General features: G+C 45.0%; 1 non-coding gene across 1 annotated transcript; it reads left to right on the top strand.

Moving 5' to 3' along the window:
- The first annotated feature begins 3,926 nt into the window (after positions 1-3,926).
- On the top strand, positions 3,927-4,000 carry Trnat-ugu (transfer RNA threonine (anticodon UGU)). Its single transcript has one exon. It is a non-coding gene; the product is annotated as a tRNA-Thr (tRNA).
- Positions 4,001-6,830: the final 2,830 nt, after the last annotated feature.

Raw genomic sequence — 6,830 nt, 5'->3', positions numbered from 1 at the left:
AGAGAGGGGGAGAGAGAGAGAGGTACGTGTTTCGACAGTAATTTCCCAGGTATCGAATATGAAAGGGATGCCGCCGTCTTCTGCTTTGCGTGACAGGAGGAAACCACTTGAGACAGTGAATGTGTTCTGAGATTTCCCAAATATCAAATTTCAAAGGGATGCCGCCATCTCATGCATTGTTCAGGCCCATGATATCAAAGGAAACTAACATCCGGTATCATGCATTCCTCGGAAGAACTAATTCATGGGCTTGCTGGGTGGAGTGATCACAAAATATTTATCTTGTGCCCGCCGCCGCGGCGCCCTCTATGTGGCTGTATTGTGAACACTAGTCAGTGTGCAGTGGGCTACCTTTGCGATCGCATGTGTTGCGTGGGTTACGGGTATCTGTGTTCTCAAACATCGGTGTGTAAAATTCCTCAGATATATTTAGCGCTGTGGCGAGTGTCTTTCTTTTTCCTTTTTTCGAAATTTAATAACTTTATTTGCAAAATGTACCTGTGACTCTCATGTGTGTATCGCATTATCATCAGTTGTTTATGAATGGTGGTTTTTCACGGCAATTTCGATGTGTAATTAGTGCAGTGAAGCATTTTTCATTACTTGCGGTAGCGCGTATTGAACTATGATCTGTGTGTGTCTGAAGCACTTGTCAGTTCGGTTTCGAGTGGTATGTGATTTTTTTAATTGATAATCTGTCAGCTTCTAGTAACAAGTGGATGAGGGAGGACTGCTACCTTCCAGCCAATTCCGATCCTCTCCCGGCCGATGGCAGTGGTGCAAGAAGCCTTGGGGAGGATGGGCGCGCAACTGCTTGCCTCTCCCAGCACAGCGCATCCGTGGTTCTTGGCATTCCTGAAGTCGGTGGATGGCGCATGCAGTGACGCGAGTTTGAGTTTCGTTTAGCCAGATATGTGGTGCTGACTGTTTTAAGTGAGCATCTTTCCCTGCAAAATAGTCAAGCAATTTGATGAGATACTTCATACCAAATTTGCAAATGACCTGTAGCTACCAATCCAGCCGAGTCTGTGAGTCAAAAGTATGTCAGTATTTCCAGAAGGGGCTGAGAAACCGTGGGGTTTGGGGATCAAGGTGGTAAAGGACTTTTACCAAACTGCACCACTATATCCACTAATAGGTAGTTACATAGGGACCATAGTTGCGCTACTTCCCAACAATTTTTTGATATCACAAGTAGTGCAGGGTTTCTGGGATGGGAGGAGATGGAGAGGGATGAAGGCTGGGGAATTTCCCAGAGGTGGAAAAGTGGCTCAAAACTGAACTGGGTAGGAGGTAACAAAAAAATGTCCAATAATCGGCATCCCTTTTCCCAGTAGGGTGAGGGGGAGGACAGAAGGAGGAGGACAGAAAGGGGAGGGGTGGGTGTTTCTCAAAAGGATGGATTATCCCCAGGGGGTCATAAATCAACCCCCAGGAGGTCATAAATCAATTAGCATAACAATAGGTGAAGGGGAAGGGGATAATTTGCTCCTGAATATTCGCAAATTGCATAAACAAAATGTGCCAGCTGTCTCTTTGCTCCAATATCATCAGTTATTGAAGATTTTCTGCACTTTAGTCTGATTAAAATCACTTGAAAGCCACAATGGCAGACACCAACCGCTGGGTTATAAGTGACACACAAACACAGTGGGTATCTTCACAAATGCTGTTAACTTGTAATGTTGAGCAATGTCGGAAGTGGCTGATGTGAGGTATAGTAGTAATGTGAGATTCTCTGTCGACAGCTGATTTTAAGCCCAATGACTGAACAGCGGCAGACAAAGCGATCTGTAGCCCTGAATTTGAACTCATGTTTTAATACAGCCACAATCCCATCATGTGCAGTATATCTGAGAAAACGGCGGTCAACCATCTGTGGCAGAACTCAAATCATGATCGCTTTGTTCACGGAAATTAAAACTAACGTCTACAAGTAAACTCAAGAAGGGAAAATTTCATTTTCAACACTAAAAGCAAACTGTACTTTCTCGTTATCACTGGGTATTATGCTCAAGCTGGCTACACTACCCACCACGTTACCAACCGATGATCAGTGCTCGTTGGCACTTGGTTACAGAATATAGGTGGCACAGGCAGATTCCAAACGGAAAAAAGAATGATAGGTAGAAAAAGAAGAGAAAATAAACAAAGTCAGTACAATGGTGAAAATGACACGGCACAGGATTAGAAATTTTTAAAAAATACATTTAAACCAATTAATTGAATACAAATAATAATCTAAGTCTTTGATTAATTTAGAAAAGAAATTAATTATTTGACGAGATTCGAACCTACGATCTTTTACACGCCAGGATAATATCCTAGCCACTGTTCTACGCAACCACATTGTGTCTGAATGTTGTATTTATGACTCTTAATTGCTGCCTTCAAGAAAGTCGGCTTCATGCAATGTCGTGCGAAGCTTATCTATCGTAAGCCTATATCTCTGGTTATAATAACTGTGTAACACTGAATTGCTTCTTGTGTGGAAGGATCCAGTAGTGCTGGTTGCGGGAATGTTGACTGCTATGATTCACCTGCTGCTTTACACAGTCACAGCCATTCCCTGTGTGGTTACTGTTGGATGTTTTAGCAGTCCAGGCCTGGTGCTATATGGTGCCTAAGTGTTCGTCAAACCAGGAAAGTATGCGTTCAGCCCTGTGAACACCTTGCAAGACGAGAGTGTCCATAGCACACTTATCATGGAGACATAGAAGAAAGAGCAACATTTGATCAATAAGAATGTTGAAATTACCATCCTGGTTCACGTTCATGGCAACCGGAATGAGTGAGCTTAATTTATTTGTTTATTTATTTATTTACCGTATGGTAATACGTATACAAAGATGACAAAACTACTTCATGTGAACATTTAAACACAGCTTTCCTTCGTAAAATAACACAAATGACGAAAGCTATATATGGCTATTAAGGCCTGTTATGTATTGTATCACCTCGCTCGCCATTGTCAGGAAATCTTCAAAAGGACCCTTGTAGCCACGTGTGGAACATGTCGATGATACATCATGAGCAACTGTCTGTCGTTCTGACCATAGTCGCACGATAGTGATGAAGATTTTCTCAATTTGGAAGACTATCTGCACGTCTTCCGCAGTCCGTTCTGATACGGTTGAAGGTAGTCCAAATTTCCCGAGGCTGATCAAATTCAGGAGGTTTCTTCTGAATGCAGGTCAGCTTCAGGCGTTGTGCCGGACAGTTTCATTGAAAGCAGCGTTTCCATTCGTCGATGGGATTGAATTCAGTTTCCATGTGAGGTGTCTTGATCTTAGTGTTTTAATTCTGGTATTCATCCAGTAGCACATTTCCCCGTCTGATACCAGGAGGTGGAATGTGACTCAAGATAGCTAACCAGTATTGTGTCCGCGACGTGGACAGCTGAAAATGTGTGCCCCGAGCGGGACTCTAACCCGGGATCTTCCGCTTACATGGCAGACGCTCTATCCACCTGAGCCACCGAGGACACAGATGAATAGCGCGACTGCATGGACTTATCCCTTGCACGCTTCCCGTGAGACTCACATTCCCAACTTTCCACAATTCTACATATTCTCGTATACATCGAGGTATATCAACAACACCTGTCGGCAGCTGAGGTTTTCAGTTAGTCATCATTTATTCCAGGGAAAAGCTGCACGGTCATCAACAGTAACTGTTATTTCAAGAACAAGTTACTGTCTTCGTATATATAGTTAAAGGCTACCCAGCCATTGACCTTCGTCTGTGGGAATGCGCACAGGTTGCCTAAACTCTTACGGGAATCGCCAAAGCGTGCGCGAGTAATGAGTGGGTGGGCAAATGTCTATAAGGTACATTACATATGTAGAATTGTGGACAGTTGGGAATGTGAGTCTCACGGGAAGCGTGCAAGGGATAAGACCCTGCAGTCGCGCTATTCATCTGTGTCCTCGGTGGCTCAGATGGATAGAGCGTCTGCCATGTAAGCAGGAGATCCCGGGTTCGAGTCCCGGTCGAGGCACACATTTTCAGCTGTCCACATCGAGGTATATCAACAACACCTGTTCGCAGCTGAGGTTTTCAGTTAGTCATCATTTATAGAATGGACATCGAATTATAATTTATGTTGTGCATTGACGTATATTTGTGTATATAAAGGTCTGGTAATACAGGTATTTTGTATGTTTTTACAAAAGCCTTCAAAACTTGTTTGAAAATGGTTGTCTCACACTTACCTCAGTGTTGTTCAAATGGTTCAAATGGCTCTGAGCACTATGGGACTTAACATCTGAGGTCATCAGTCCCCTAGAACTTAGAACTAGTTAAACCTAACTAACCTAAGGACATCACACACATCCATGCCCGAGGCAGGATTGGAACCTGCGACCGTAGCAGTCGCGCGGTTCCGCACTGAAGCGCCTAGAACCGCTCAGACACAGCGGCCGGCTCAGTGTTGTTCCCAGCATTTCTACAGCCTGAATATAATCCCCCATTTTGGTATTTTTGATCTGATTGGTGTCTTTCAACCGCCCATGGAATCTGTGAGGGGAAGTGGCTGATATTCTGAGTCAACAGAAGAAATTTTTGTCATCCTGCCTCAACTCTTCAAACAACGTGTAGAAACCTCCAGCTCCCTCTTCTTTCATTAACTAGATGAAACCCTGAATATCCAATTTCTGCAGCGTGGACCACAGCAAGACTTGCAGGAAGAGAGTCAATGAGGTCGTGAAAGATACCAACAGGGATGCAGAGCCATTCCGACTGCCATGGCCAGCTGTCCTCGGTTTCCCAGTTGTGGATTCATGGCACGAACAACCCGATCGCGGTGTCCGACAGTTTCTACATTGGTTTTAAGTCCGGGAAGTTTGGTGGCCAAGGGCGTACAGTAAAGTCATCCTGGTGCTCTAAGAACCATGCATGTAGACTGCGACCTGTTTGAGACGTTGCATTGGCGTGCTGATAGATACCATCGTGTCGAGGAAAAGCAAACTGCATGTAGAAATGGGCGTCGTCCCCAAGGATACACTGCTTATTTGTATTGATCCATTATGACTTCCAGTATGACGAGATCACCTGGAGAATACCCTCTGGTCTGTATCCTTCCGACGGTTATTGCATGGCCAAACACTCCAACGGCCATCTGTCCAGTGGAGCATGAAAAGTGATTCACCTCAAAAGACCACTGGTCGCCATTCAGTGGGCATCCAGCTGTGGAGTGCAAATTACTGCCTTCGTCGCAAATGAAATGCATTCAGCATCGGTATATCAACCAGGCGTCTGGTTCGAAGGCCCATACGCAGCAATGTTTGGTGAATTGTCTTTGAGGAGACTGTTGGTAGCCCCCTGGTCCATCTGGGCGGTCAGTTGCTCGACAGTTGCGTGTCTACTTGCCCGTACACATCTCCGCAGCCGTCGTTCGCCCTTGTCATCTATGGACGTTGGTCCACCATAGTTGCCTCGGCGCCAGTTTTGGATAGCGCCATTTTGCGATGCACGGTACACCTTAACCATAGCGCACGTCAACAGTTAACAAGCTTAGCTATTTCTGGAATGTTTCCACCTTGGCCCAAAATCCAGTAATCATGCCTCTTTGGACTTCGAACAAATCACTCCCTTTTCCGCATTACGACGACTGTAGTGCTTTCCGTGTCCTCCCCGCCCCCCTCGGCCCACTCCCCCCCCCCCCCCTCCCGCCGTCACCAACACGCTTTATACCCTCCACTGCTTGTGTTGCCGACTGCCGTGAATGGTTACTGCAAATTCACGTCGAACACAGGTGGTGGTCACAATGTGACTGTACCACGTATTTGTACATCGTGATGCTTTGGAAGACATAGAGTATTGAATACGAATGAATTTTGTACGGTACACCTGGTCCTATCACACATTCTTGGGGCACTCCTGCAATTATCTTTACATCTGTCGATTTATTTCCGTTAAGAGAGACGCGTTGAATTCTATCTGCAAGGAGCCTTGAATCCAGTCACAAATCTGGTCGATACTGCGTAAGCTTTAAATGACAGTTCGAAACTGTACAGATGCCTTCCTGATGCCAAGAAAAGCAGCATAAGTCTGACTGCCGATAGTTTCGGCACTGTAGACGTCATGGACGAATCTAGCAAGCTGAGTTCGCAAGGTCTCTGTCTACGGAGTCCATGTTGATATTTACAGAGATGATCTCCGTTCTCCGAAAACATCACAATACATGAGCATAGAACATATTCCAGAATTCTACAACAGGTCAACTTCAGTAATATAAGCCTATAATTATGTGTAACTGTCCTAAGACTTCAAAAACTGGAATAACTTGCGCTTTTTTTCCAAATTAGGCGATTTTTTCTTCTCCTCTTCATTTGTCAACGTAATAAAAATTAAACTAGAATTTGCTCTCTGTTCATTTCAAACAACCCTGTCCGCTTAAAAGCAATAAATAATTTAAATAACTCAGTAAAATTAAGTGAGCTGGTTTTATGGTGATAATCGGATTACTCGCACGACCGCGACGGAGATCTTAGCGCCGTGTGTGTAAACGCTGGATTTGTGTGAGCGGCGACTGTCAGTTGACCGCGCCGCCCTGTGTGCTACCAGCTTTACGACACGCTGAGCAGCTCTGTTTGAGGGATAGCAGCTGTAGCGTTTTCTTTGTTTTACTGTAGCTCTTCCAGACCGCGAGTATTATTTGAGTATACCTGTCCCTTCAATCTGCTACACAGGTCAAAATCAAAGGGAGAGAGGTCAAGCGATCGACGCCCAGGATATTGCACTGACTCTGTTGATTGTCTGCTGTTCACCAAAACCTCATGCACTTGTGACAACGTTGTCCAGGCGGTGTGTGCTGTTGCTCCATCTTG

Source organism: Schistocerca cancellata, chromosome 7 (assembly GCF_023864275.1).
Source record: "Schistocerca cancellata isolate TAMUIC-IGC-003103 chromosome 7, iqSchCanc2.1, whole genome shotgun sequence".
NCBI classification, from domain to species: Eukaryota; Metazoa; Arthropoda; class Insecta; order Orthoptera; family Acrididae; genus Schistocerca; species Schistocerca cancellata.
The sequence above is the reverse complement of the archived record's forward strand: the minus strand, read 5'-3'. Positions and strand labels throughout refer to the sequence as shown.